Raw genomic sequence first — 14,313 nt, forward strand, 5'->3', positions numbered from 1 at the left:
CTGGGAGGGGGGAGGGGGAAGCGGCTGCATGGTGCTTAGTTGCTGGCTGGGGTTAAACCACGACACCAGGAAAACAGTTAGAAATGGAATAAAATAAGAGACTATCGAGTACAAGGCATGGCCAGACAAGAATACTGACCAGCAAACTGTTTACACGTGACATTTTAATTCCCTTATGCCTCTATTTTCCCAAGCTTGCTCCTCCCCAAATCACCAAGATCCCTCCCTCCCTTTCCCTGCTTTTGTTTCCTCCCCTAAATATCCGATAATAGTTCTTATGCAATCCCAAAATGCTCTTCCCCTGCATCCCATAATGTGTCCCATACCCTGGGCAGTAATCCCCCTCAGTCCAAAAAGGTGCTCAGGAGATTTGCTCCCATTGACTCATCTTGATGAGTTTCACAACTGGACACTGGGGCTGAGGATCTCCTGGGACAGCCCTGGGAGGAGCCCGAAACAGGGTGTCCCTTCCTTAGTCCATACTTTGGGTTCCCCACCTGCCTTTGTGGTTCTGTACCCCTCTGGGCTTGTGGAGATGGGCCTTTGATGGGCTGATGGCTCTTTGATGGGCCTGGGAGTAGCTGAGGCAGAGTATTATTTGGGCTCACCCCCCCAACCATTGTCTCTCTGTTCTCCTTTGTATGTGTGAGGGGAGCTTTTTATCACATAATCTGACAAAATCATGTTCAGGAAATCATAACAACACTTAAACCTATAGGATGCTTACTTTTTTTATAAGCTCAGTTATCAATAAAGCCAAACCTTATGCACCAAGTGAGTTGGGTGTGGTGGGTTAACCTTGGCTGACTGCCAGGTGCCCACCAAGCTGCTCTCTCACTCCCCCTCTTCAGCAGGACAGGAGGAGAAAATAAGATGAAAAGCTCGAGGGTCAAGATAAAGACAGGAAGATCGCTCACCAATTATCGTCACAGGCAGAACTGACTCGACTTGAAGATTAATTTAATTTATTGCCAATTAAAAATAGAGTAGGACAGTGAGAAATAAGAACAAATCTAAACACACCTTCCCCCCACCCCTCCCTTCTTCCCAGGCTCAACTTCACTCCTAACTCTTCTACCTCCTTGCCCCCTAGCAGTGTTGTGAATTAATCTGATAAAATAATGATAAAATAATCAAAATTTGATTCTACATACATAGAAGAGTTATGAAGCATAGGTTTGTTAAGTTTGAAACAATTAACTATAGAAACTTCACTAGAAATTAATGGCTTTTTTGTTTTGTTTTAAGAAACTAAGGAGATTGTCATGGATACCAGTTATGCTGCTTGGAAATCCCCTTACCCTTCCCATCTTGACTTGAATATCAAGGATTCCAATCAGTAGAGTTAAGCGAAATTGACCAATGATTGTTTTAGGGTAAGAATATTGATAAGGTTATATAACTAATAAAACCAATCATAGTAAAGGTTAAATTTAATAGCGAGCATATTATGCATTTTTATGTAAAAGAACTTATGTAACAATGATTTGACACAAAAAGTGTATAAAAAGTGATCAATTTTGATGTGAAGGTGAACATGGTTTGGCGGAGCTATCCCTCGTGTTCCCAGTGCTGAATTAAAGGAGTGCCTGCTTATCTGCATCTCATTGGTGTTGATAAGTTCTTTCCATCTCATTTAGTGACAGTTTTTGGCGACCCAGATGGGACCTCGCTGAGACACCAAAGGAGTCAGGGACCTGATCGGTTCCAGCTGGCACTGAGGGATTCTTGGGGATACCCATCGATCCCCGATCCATAAGGCTCTTTATGACGTCCCCTGGAGAGTGGTAAGGCACTTCTTCTTTAAATCTGGAAAGGGGTTAGAGTCCCTTGGTAAATAGGGGTTAGAGTCCCCCGGTCTGCCTGTCAGATGCGGTGAAAGCTGCACAGGGTTGGACTGAATAGGGTACCTATCAGGAAAGCCTAGGCGTCTGCCTGTAAGACATAAGCGAAAGCTATTGCAGGGTTGGACATACGGAATTGGGAATAAGTAAAACCTATATGCCTATAGGATTTTGCTGCTTGTAAGTAAGTATTTGTGTATAATTATTTGTGTATAGCTTGTATATAATTATTTGTATATAATTATTTGTGTATATTTGGTAGTATTATGGCTAAGAAACTTGGAACAGGATTTAAGAATATGTTTAAGAGTAAGAGTACTGGTAACTTGGTTGATAATGATCAGATTCCTAAAACTTCACCCCTGGGATGCCTTTTAAAACATTGGGCAGAAGCAGGGGGAGATTTGTTAAAGCATAAAATGGTTGAATATTGTAATCATTGGTGGCCACTGTATACGTTGGATGATCAGGAAAAATGGCCAGAAAATGGAACTCTCAATTATAATACAATATTGCAGTTAATGTTGTTTTGTAGAAGAGAAGGAAAATAAAATGAAGTTCCATATGTAGATTTATTCTTTTATTTGAGGAATCGAACAGATTGGCAAAATGATTGCCATTTAATAAGTAGAGATGTTTTGGCTATGAGTTTGATTGCAGAACAAGGGAAAAGAAAAGTGAGGAAGTGTTGTTCTGCTTGTGATATAGGGAAAAGATGTATAAAAGCCAAAGCAATTCAGGAAGAAGAAACTGAATTAGAGGTTTCTCCGAATTTGGATCAAGGAAATCAAGGACAACAACAAAGTGAGAGTTCTAGTTCAGAGGATGAACAAGGAGAGCCAATAGCCTCCCCAGTTTCGCACAGAACCAGACAACAGACAAGGGCAGGACTAGAACAGGGAATCCCTTCAGATTCAGATCCAGTCATGGCTCTTAGAGTCCCTGCAAAATTGTCAGCACCTCTAAGGCAGGGTGTGGGTCCTCAGGGACCAGTATATGTTAAAGTACCTTTTTCTATAACTGATCTGATGGCTTGGAAAGAAGTGGCAGGGATATATCGAGAGGATCTAGAACCCAGGATCCAGATTGGAATGACATACAAGTAATCCTGGATACATTGCTAGATAGTACAGAGAAAGAAATGGTTTTAAGAACAGCTAGAACTCAAACAGAGGCAGCTTACGCGGCAAATGCCATTCAAGGAACTATAGATCAGAATTTTCCCTCTGCCGATCCTCAACGGGATCCAAATAACCCAGCTCATAAGCAAATGCTGGAAAGGTATCAGCATTGGATATTGTTTGGAATAAGACATGCTATGCCAAAAGCGATGAACTGGTCTAAATTATATGAGGTAAAACAAGATAAAATGGAATCACCTTCAAAATTTTTGGAAAGGCTTAAAGCTGCAAGGAAGTATACTAACTTAAATTTGGAAAATGAAGCTGAACGGCAACAATTAGCCTCTTTATTTTTGGGCCAATCAGCTCCAGATATCAGATGGAAATTACAGAAGTTAGAAGGACCAGATTCAAGAGACTTGAGCAGAATGTTGGAAAGTGTAGCATGGAAAGTGTAATAATAGAGAAAAGGAGGAAGAACTAAGGAGGGATAAGAAGGAAAGGAAGAAAGATAACAGATTCATTGCTGTATTGACAGGAAACCCTCAGATGAAAGGACGAGGACATGGAAGAGGCAGAGGGAGAGGTGGTTTTGGAGATCTTGGCAATTCCAGACCTCCTCTTGGAATAAATCAATGTGCTTATTGTAAAGAGGAAGGACATTGGTGGAGAGAATGCCCTAAAATAGGACAAGCTGCTGAAAGAATGATGACTCTTGGGGAATGAAGGGAACCGGAGGCTAAAGCCCCAGCAGAGCCTCTGGTTATAATAAAGCTGGGGACAGAAAAGGTGGAATTTTTAGTAGATACCGGGGCTACATATTCAGTTTTAAATACTTGTAAAGGAAAAATCAGTGATAAAATAGCAAATGTTGTAGGTGCCACAGGAAAAGCTGAAAGCAGGCCATTTTTAGAGCCACTTAATTTGAAATTTGGAAATAAAAATTTAACACACGAATTTTTGTATATGCCAGAATGTCCGGTATCTTTAACAGGGAGAGATTTGTTGAGTAAGTTAAAAGCACAAATTAGCTTTGAAAACAGGGAAATTTTATTAAAAATACCTGAGACAAGAACCGGTCATATTATGATGATACAGGAATCAACAAAAGAATTTAAAATACCAGAAGAGGTAGAAAATGCAGTAATACCCATGGTGTGGGATACCAGTATCCCAGGAAAATCAAAGGCAGCTAGCCCGGTAAAAATTGAATTAAAAGATCATGTTAGGCCAGTAAGACAGAAATAATATCCTTTGAAACCAGAAGCAAAAGAGGGAATCAAGAGATTGATTGATAAATTTTTGGAATATAAAATTTTAGAGGAATGTGAGTCTGAATATAATATACCAATATTACCAGTTAAGAAGCCAACAGGAGATTATAGGTTAGTGCAAGATCTTAGAGCAATAAACTTAATCGTCAAAGATATACATCCTGTCATAGCAAATCCCTATACTTTGTTAACTACTTTGAATGAAAAACATGAAAGATTTACAGTGCTTGATTTAAAGGATGCTTTCTTTTGCATACCTCTTGAAGAAGGGAGCAAGAAACTCTTTGCCTTTGAGTGGGAGAACCCATATACAGGACGAAAGACTCAACTAACATGGACTAGACTTCCACAAGGATTCAAGAACAGTCCGACTATATTTGGAAATCAATTAGCGAAGGAATTGGAAGGATGGAAGACGGACTCAAATTTAGACAAAGAACATTTGTTTTGCAGTATGTGGATGACATCTTAGTGGCTACTCAGACAAAGGACACCTGTTTGCAGGTAACTATAAATCTTTTGAACTTTTTGGGACAAAGCGGATATAAGGTGTCTAAGAACAAGGCACAAATTGCTCAAACGACTGTTACATATTTGGGCTTTGAAGTCTCGAAAGGACAGAGACAGCTGGGGATGAGTCGGAAAGAGGCTATATGTAAAATATCTGAACCCAAAGATATACGGGAGTTGCGTGCCTTTCTGGAATGACCGGCTGGTGCCAGTTATGGATAATGAATTATGGACTGATGGCTAAGCCCTTGCATGAAGCCTTAAAGGGACCACCTTTTGTGTGGGGACCAGAACAAAGAAAAGCGTATCAAGATTTAAAAAGGGCTTTAATGACGGCTCCAGCCCTGGGATTACTGGATTTAAACAAAGACTTTCAGCTCTTTGTACACGAGAGACAACATATAGCCCTCGGAGTACTTACACAGTATCTTGGAAGCTGGAAGAGGCCGGTGGGGTATTTTTCCAAACAACTTGACACAGTAAGTAAAGGATGGCCTAGTTGCCTACGAGCAGTGGCAGCTACGGTTATGTTAATCCAAGAAGTTTGAAAATTGACCTTGGGGCATAAAATGACTGTATATGTACCCCACATGGTTTCTCAAGTTTTGGAACAAAAAGGAGGGCACTGGCTATCCCCGAGTAGAATGATGAAGTATCAGGTTGTGTTGCTAGAACAAGATGATGTTACTTTGAAGACTACTAATATTGTTAATCCTGCTGTCTTTTTGAATGTTCAACAAGCAGAAGGACCGATTGAGCATGACTGTCTGACTACTATTGAGTATGTCTATTCCAGCAGGTCGGATTTAAAAGATATTCCATTAACAGAACCAGATTGGGAACTGTTTACAGACGGCAGCAGCTTTGTGGAAAGTGGAACTCGATATGCGGGATATGCAATTACTGCAGAAATCCAGGTTATAGAGGCTGAAGCTCTCCCCAGTAATACATCAGCCCAGAAGGCAGAAATCATAGCCCTAACAAGAGCTCTGGTAATAAGTCAAGGGAAACGAGTGAATATATGGACAGACTCTAAATATGCTTTTGGAGTGGTACATGCCCATGGAATCTTGTGGAAAGAAAGAGGAGTTTTGTCAGCACAAGGATCACCTATTAAGCATAAAGAAGAAGTAGCAGCTCTATTGAAAGCTGTCCAGCAGCCAAAGGCTGTAGCAATCATGCACTGTAAAGCACATCAAACAGGAACTACTAAGGAAATGGTAGGAAATAGACTAGCAGACAGAACAGCAAAGGCAGTGGCCAAAAGTAAGATGTTGATGGCATTAATACCCCAGAGGGAAGTAAAATTGCCTAGGGAAAGGCCTAAATATTCACCGGAAGATGAGAAATTAGGTCAATTATTAAAAGCAAGAAAGAATTTGGCAGGGTGGCTAGTAAATGAAAAAGGTCAGGTAGTAGTACCTCCACTAGTAATGAGGGAAATGGCTCAAATTAAGCATAGAGAATGTCATTGGGGAGCTGAAGTGTTAATGGCCCTTTTAAAGAAAAGTGTGGTTTCTGTAAAAATGATGGGAATAATCAAAGCAATAACAATGAAGTGTGAGATTTGTTTAAAATATAATCCAATAAATAGAAAGAAACCCCTCTTAGGACATCTAAGATTAGGAACAGAGCCAGGAGATTACTGGCAAATAGATTTTTCAGAATTACCAAAATCAGGAGGATACCGGCATTTACTGGTGTTAGTGGATACCTTTTCTGGGTGGCCTGAAGCATTTCCTTGTCGCACCAACCAAGCCCGAGAAGTAGTAAAGCGACTGTTGCGAGAAATAATACCAAGATTTGGGGTTCCCCTGGGAATGTCATCAGATAGGGGATCATACTTCATAGCCGAGATAATACAGGAAGCGAGTAAAGCATTAGGAATCCAATGGGATTTACATACGCCATGGAGACCACAATCTAGTGGAAAAGTAGAAAGAATGAATCAGAGTATAAAAAGACAAATTGGCAAGGTATGTCAGGAGTCAAACTTAAGATAGCCTCAGGCTTTACCCTTGGCCCTCTTAAGAATACAGGTACAGCCGAGGACAGGTATGGGGGTAAGCCCATATGAAATTCTATATGGAAAACCGTATGAATCTCCAAATTCTGTTGTGGGAATGTGCATAAAAGGGAAACATGATTTGTATCAGTATTTGATTTCTCTAGGACGCACCTTGACAGCCTTAAGGAGTTTTCTGGTGTGGAACCAACCTTTGACTTTGGAAAATCCAGTACATTATTTCCAACTGGGAGATTACGTCTATGTGAAGACCTGGACTTCAGAACCTCTCCAGGAACGTTGGAAGGGACCCTTTCAAGTACTGTTGACTACCTTCACTGCCATCAAGATAGCTGAATCAGAAGCGTGGATACATTATACCAGGGTGAAGAAAGCCCCAACATCATGGAAAGTTGTTAATAGAGATCCTAAGACTTCAAAGTTAACTCTGAAATATGTCTAATCTTGTATATCATTATGAAGTCTGGGGAGAATAGATATTGATTTAGAGATTAATGTTGGTGGGAGCCTGGTTTGCGGTAAAAACTGAACAAGAAGTGTCAGTGAGATGTGGAAATTCATTAGGATTGGGATGTGATTTTGCTGATTTTGCTCAGATTCCAGACTTTAATCCTGACAAATTGCAAGTGAATTGGGAAAAGGATAGAAAAGAAAGGAGAATAAGGAATAAAAGGCAAATCGAGGCAGAACAATTAATATACCTCCCAAGAAAGACCCAAGAAGAAAATTTGATGTTAGGATTAATCAAAGAGTTTGCCAATTTGCAAAATGTGTCACAAATTACCACTTGTCTTCCAATACTGAGAGCAGTAGGTGAGTCAATTCCATGGGGAATTTTAACTATGAATTTGACCATTTTGGAACGTAAAAATGAAACCACACATTGTGAACAGAAACCTGTAATTGGATGGCAGGAACAAGTGAAAAGTATTAGGAAACAATGGAAGTCTCCAGGGAGTAGAGCTGATTGTGAGAAATTATTAAATTACGTTTTCACCAAGATAGGAAGACTTCGGAATGTAGGGTGGTGTTCTTATGATGAGCAGATAAAGAAAAATGTGAGCCAAATGATCATGGAATGGAAATGCGATAAGACTAATCAAACACAGCAGAAGGCAAATTGGGACTCTGTTTGGTCTATGGCCATCTTATCTCAATTTCAGTACATGGCTAAGGCTCCTTGGTGTTTTACTTGGGATGGACTGATTTTTGCAACCTGGCCAAATGTAGATGATAAAGGAAGCTCATTGCGAGAAAAGGAAAATCTGGTGTCATGGTGGAAGTGTAACAAAATATATAATTGTAGTACGGTTGATAAAATATGGATGTCTTTGTAGAGGCCTTAAAAATGACCTCTGATTGACTGAGACATATACACCCAAAAGAGGAACAATGCTAAGTTGTAAAAAGTCGACAATTCGGAGTCCAGGACACTTAGTTTGGGCAATGAGTGATGGAACTTGGACAACGGATTTACCTTTAGATGGCAAAGTAAGGCAAACAACATTAGGCATGCCAACATTGTGTCCAATTTGGAAAAGCGCTCCTTTTAGAGGAACACTAGAAAATTTGAAATTGGAAAGGGTAAAAAGGTCAGAAATAGATGAGGAATGGAACGAACCTTCAGCAGGAGTGAAAATTGGTTGGGCCTTGGAATCTTTATTAACTCCTTTAGCAACATATAGGAATAGAGAATGGATATATCAACTAACAGGACAGGTAGAAAGATTGGCAAATGTGACCAGGAAGGGATTTAAGGATTTGAATTTGCAATTGCAGGCAACCTCGAGGATGACTTTACAAAATAGAATGGCTTTAGATATGCTCTTACTCAAAGAGCATGGGGTCTGTGGATATTTGAAGGATAGAATTGACCATTGTTGCATACATATTCCAAATGTGACTCAAGATGTAGAACATGATTTGGACTTACTTCAGAAGATAGAAGATAATACTCAAAAACTTCAACAGGATATGCAAGAAAGTTGGATAGACAAAATCTTCAGTGGATTAGGATGGAATCTGAGTTCATGGGTAAAATCATTGATTAGCACTGCATTAGTCTTGCTGATAATCTTTTCAACAATCATTTTGATTTACTATTGTCTAAAAAACCAAATAAACAGCAAGACTGCATTTAATCGGATGATTATCCAAGCAGTAGCTAGACAACAGGATGAGAGAGAATCAATCCCGAGGCTCCCACCAGCATACAGTGAACAGATTGTATATCAATGTATTATAAAAATAATCAAATTTTAAAAATTAGGATGAAAGTATTGAAATGATTTTCAAAAACTTTCAAAGGGGGGAAATGTTGCGAATTAATCTGATAAAATAATGATAAAATAATCAAAATTTGATTCTACATACATAGAAGAGTTATGAAGCATAGGTTTGTTAAGTTTGAAACAATTAACTATAGAAACTTCACTAGAAATTAATGGCTTTTTTGTTTTGTTTTAAGAAACTAAGGAGATTGTCATGGATACCAGTTATGCTGCTTGGAAATCCCCTTACCCTTCCCATCTTGACTTGAATATCAAGGATTCCAATCAGTAGAGTTAAGCGAAATTGACCAATGATTGTTTTAGGGTAAGAATATTGATAAGGTTATATAACTAATAAAACCAATCATAGTAAAGGTTAAATTTAATAGCGAGCATATTATGCATTTTTATGTAAAAGAACTTATGTAACAATGATTTGACACAAAAAGTGTATAAAAAGTGATCAATTTTGATGTGAAGGTGAACATGGTTTGGCGGAGCTATCCCTCGTGTTCCCAGTGCTGAATTAAAGGAGTGCCTGCTTATCTGCATCTCATTGATGTTGATAAGTTCTTTCTGTCTCGTTTGGTGACAGCAGTGCAGGGGGAATGGGGAATGGGGGTTGCAGTCAGTTCGTAATACTTCGTCTCTGCTACTCTTTCCTCCTCACACGTTTCCCCTGAGGACCTGGTAGTATGGTTAACCTCGGGAAAAACATCAGGAAAGAATGGGAATTCTGCATACCCCCCTCCTACATGCTGGGACTTACAGATGTTGTTGAAAGAAAAGGAAGAGGATATGACAGAGCAGGATGGAAGGCCCTTTAGAGATCTAGCACTGCAAGCTAAGGAATTGCAAGAACAGGGGAGAAGTCAGAGTTCAGTTAAACCATTGCCTTCTCCTACCTCCATCTCTGGACCGCATACTGTTCTGACAACTGATTTGAATTTACTCCATTGGCGGGGGGCACGCGCTGGCCTGGCAGGGGATGGGGATAACTGAATTTATTGGACTATCTAGGTAGGGTGGCCAAGCACCCCTTTGCCTCAACAATATGGTGCCCTAGTGGATACTGGCACTGAGTGCACCTTATTGCCCTCATTGTGTAGCAGTGATGAAGTGTAGTCATTCATGGAACAACTGGAGGAGAGACATGCCTAGCTCCAGTGGAAGGGAGCCTCAGTTTGAATAGACAGGATTGGTACCCCCTACCTGCTGCCACTGGCCCTACTGCCCCTGCCATCCTCAGGATTGACTTTCTTAACCACTGCAGATGGACAGATGGGACAGGAAAGCTTTGGGTTTTTGGAATAGGAAGAAGCGTGGTTTGCACAGGAGGGAACCAACTACAGCGCTCTCTACTGACCCCAATGTTGTTGCATGTACTCAGATAGACCCAGTTGTCATTCCTCAGCAACCCAAGTAATTTGCTGAAAGAAGCAGTAATTTGCTGTATGTAGGGTACGTAGAGTTTATAATGTATGTATATTAAGATTGTGATGATGTTGAAAGTAGAGTTTATAATGGATGTATGTTCAAACAGTTCTTAAATATGTTTCACAGAGGTAAAGGGTGGAATGTATTGGGCATAAAGTAAAGGGTTTTGGTAGCAGGGGGCTGCAGGGGTGACCTGTGCAGGAAGAGGCCGTGTACTCTTATGTGCCAGTCATAGCCTGTTCCAGCCAGCTCTGAAAATGATGTAAACAATCCATTGCACGCCAAAATTTGGCACACCTGGTGCCTCTGCTCAAACATATTTAAGAAAGAGTGGCAGCTGCTAGCGGGAGGAGAAATGGAAGGAGACAATGTAGGTACCAGCTGGAGATGCAATCTTGAAAGGAATTACTCCACACCAGAGCAGCTATGCCCCGAAGGGACTGCGTCCTGTGGTTAAGCCATGCCGAAGCAGGCACGCTCTCAAAGGGCCTGCAACCCATGGAGGAACCCACGCTAGAGCAGAGGAAAATGAGTAAGAAGCAAGGAGTGGTGAAATAAAATGAGTAAGCAGCAAGGAGCTGCAGAAAGAAAACATTATGCAGATGACCCCAACCTCCCTTGTGCCACCTGTCACCAGATCATAACCCAGCAAAAACAAGGGAAGTTGAGACTAGGAAGCAGGGAGGCGTTTGACTGAAGTTGAACCTGGGGAAGGGGGGAGAAAAGGTGTTTCCCTGTTTAATTGTGGGGGTTTTTTTCCCCTCAATACCAGAATCAGTAATTGAGTTTGTATCAGCTGGCAATAAATTAAATGAAATAAGATTCCCCGAGTTGAGACTGTTTTGCCTGTGACAGTGGGCTGGTGACAAATTCCAATATTACCTATAGCATTACTACGCAAGTCCTTTCTGGCACGTCCAAGGATAGCTAAACAGATCCAGGATAAGCATGCACTTATGCATGCCTGTTTACACCCCCACCCCCAATGCACCAGACTCAGTGATTATTTAAGAAAAAAAAAAAGTTTAATCACTTCTCAGACTCACATCTTTGCACCTCTTCAGTGGTTTCATTTTATATTTTACACTACACAGTGCAAAGAAAGTACACGTGTATGAGCCCAAAACAGATCCGGCTCTCTGTAAATTGATTCTGTAAACTGATAGTCAAAAGCCCTTTCCCGAGAACCCGGAGAGCTGAAACCAGGCACGAGCCCTGCAGGTGCAGGCACTGGCAACGTAGAATGCCCCAGCGGTGGGAGTCACGCGTGCTTCCACCTAAGGTTCGGTCCAGCAACGGAAACCCACGCCACTGGCACGTGCGGCCGAAGACCCCCCCCCCCCCCGCCGGAGGAAGGAAGGAGCACACGGAGCCCCGTACAAACTCAGCAGAACAAGAAAACGGCATGACAAGCGGTACGGGGAGAGATGTACCTGCGTTTCCGACAGGCGCTGGATAGATGCGAGAGTCAATTCCCGTTCCTCATCCTCCTCAACCGAACCAAGACCTTGAAAGGAGGAAGACCACAACGCCATTCTCACCACAAACTACGCAACACCGACTGAGCCTCCCCAACCCTGAACCGGATATTCCTGTTGCTTGAGGTCGTTACAAGCTTCCCCGGAAATGACACTACACACTACCTCCAACGGCAGACGTAAGGCTTATTTCCCCTCCCTCGCCCTGCACGTTACCCCGCCACTGGTCCAGGTCACGTGGGTAGAGCCGGCCTTGCCTCTTCCGAGCTAGGGGAGTCTCAATTCAGTGTGACATGGGAGGTTGGGGTGTGCGTGGTCTGTTTATCATTGAGCCTGTTTTGTTGGATCAGTGACTCTGAAAAGTTTTTTAGGGAAATAGCCTTGCTGAAGTTGTCGCTGGGTGGAACGTGATCGGTTGTGATCTGTTTGCAAGCGGCCAAGGGAAAGCCTTCAGTGCAGAAGTCCCAGGAGCAGCTCAGTCTGCTCCACCTAGTCCTCTGCCTTCTGAGCTGGTTGCTGTATGTGTATCTCAGATCTGCTTCACAGTCACAGGTTTGGATGTTGTTACAGAGCAAGAGGTGATCGTTGCATCAGTGTGGGAAATGGTTCTTTATGCTGAATCAGTTTTGTAACATATGCAGGTCAATGTTTAGCTTTTGCTAAAAAGGAGATGTTTCTGTGTTTTCTTTTTCAGAGTTCCATGGAATTTTTCTGTAAAGATGGAGGGCCAGTTAGCAGTCTTTGCTCCCTCCTCATCTTCATCTAGAGGCTACTCCGGGAATTAATCAAATGTGTATACATGCACAGGTCTGCTCTAGTGTTGTAACATGTGCGTGCAGGTTCTTTGAAGGTATATGCATGTACCCAAAGGATTGCCTGTGCAAACAGCACTGCTAAGCACGTTATACACATCCCGTTGGGCTGGCAGACGTCCGAGTTTACGTCTCTCCCTCTTCTCTGCCACCGCGAGCAGTGCTCAGTGAGAGCTCCCTGCACCGCGCGCCTAGTTACACCGAGCTGCAAAATCCGCGTGCCGGCAGCCATGGCGTTCTGGCATGGAATGTTTGAGTCTCCATAGCAACGCGATGCGTCCGCATGAGATGCCGCAGCGGCTGTAGTGGCAGCTCAGCGAGCTGTGCGCAGGGGCTGGAGAGCTGCCGGGCTGAGAGCGGCCGGGGTCTTTTTTGCGCCCCCTCCTTCTATATCCCGGTCCCCTTGAGTTGCTAGGACCTTCCTCCCTCCTGTGGCTGGCACCGGGACCAAGATGCCTTTGAAGTAGGTAGTGAGCTGCAGATTCACACCATGAAGTGGGAGCCACGTCTGAGAGAAGGAGCAGGGAGAGCATGGACAAAGTTCAGGGACGGGGGAAAGGAGCTGGGGGAACGCCTGGAAATTCTACCTCCGATACAGGTATGGTAAGGTCGTAGAAATCTACCTTCAATACTGCAGATCCCTGAAATGCGACACTCCTGTGACATGCAAGAATATACACACATATCTATGCATTTATAAATAGATGTGTGTACATATATATATATACGTACGTACATACATATATGCACCATTGAAGAATTTCTGTCACCAAGAGCTCCTGGTGGAGTTCTCCATTTTATAACAGCTTGGTTTCTATTTGGGAATGAAAGTTAAGGGAAAACAAAAGTTTAAAGGATACTATGAGGCAGTACATTTGAGGGAATAATAACAACTGTAAATTTTACAGGGGCATATGCTTTTCTGTGCCCTAGGCAGTTTTGAAAGTCCCTTTTCAGAAGATCAATTCTATAACTGCCCCTGGCACAACTGAAGACAGAATTAGATCTTATCTGGCATCCTTGCTGACAGCTTCAATAAAGAAGCTAAGGACCTACTAAACTCCTTTCTGAGAAAGAGGATAGTTTTATAGACTGAGTTTGAGGCATGGGTGTAGGAGAGATTAGAGTAAAATAATTTTGTTTCACTGTAAATGGTTTGGGTTTTTTTTTTTCCTCAAGGTCATGTGTCCTGGTATGTTCCTGCCAGAGAAACATGACATTTATCTCAGTGTTTTATGTGCAACTTGATGAAGAATTAAACCCACTGCTATGAAGGAACAGATTTTAACATGTCTTTAAGATTTTGCAGTCTTGAATTTTTATTGATAGCAGTGGTTATGGGAGGACAGACAATAGTATGTAAGGATACTTGCTCTGGATTTATTCTGTTTCAAATTTATTTTTGTGGGGAAAAAATGTGTTCTAATATAGCTATCATCTGTTCAAGATTTGTATGATATCAGCAGGCATATGACTTAAAGATCCAAATAAATGACTAAGCTAAACAGTCCCAGCTCTCTCAGTATGTGCGTGTCTCTCTT

The sequence above is a fragment of the Gymnogyps californianus genome, unplaced genomic scaffold (genome assembly GCF_018139145.2).
Source record: "Gymnogyps californianus isolate 813 unplaced genomic scaffold, ASM1813914v2 HiC_scaffold_33, whole genome shotgun sequence".
In the NCBI taxonomy this organism is placed as follows: domain Eukaryota; kingdom Metazoa; phylum Chordata; class Aves; order Accipitriformes; family Cathartidae; genus Gymnogyps; species Gymnogyps californianus.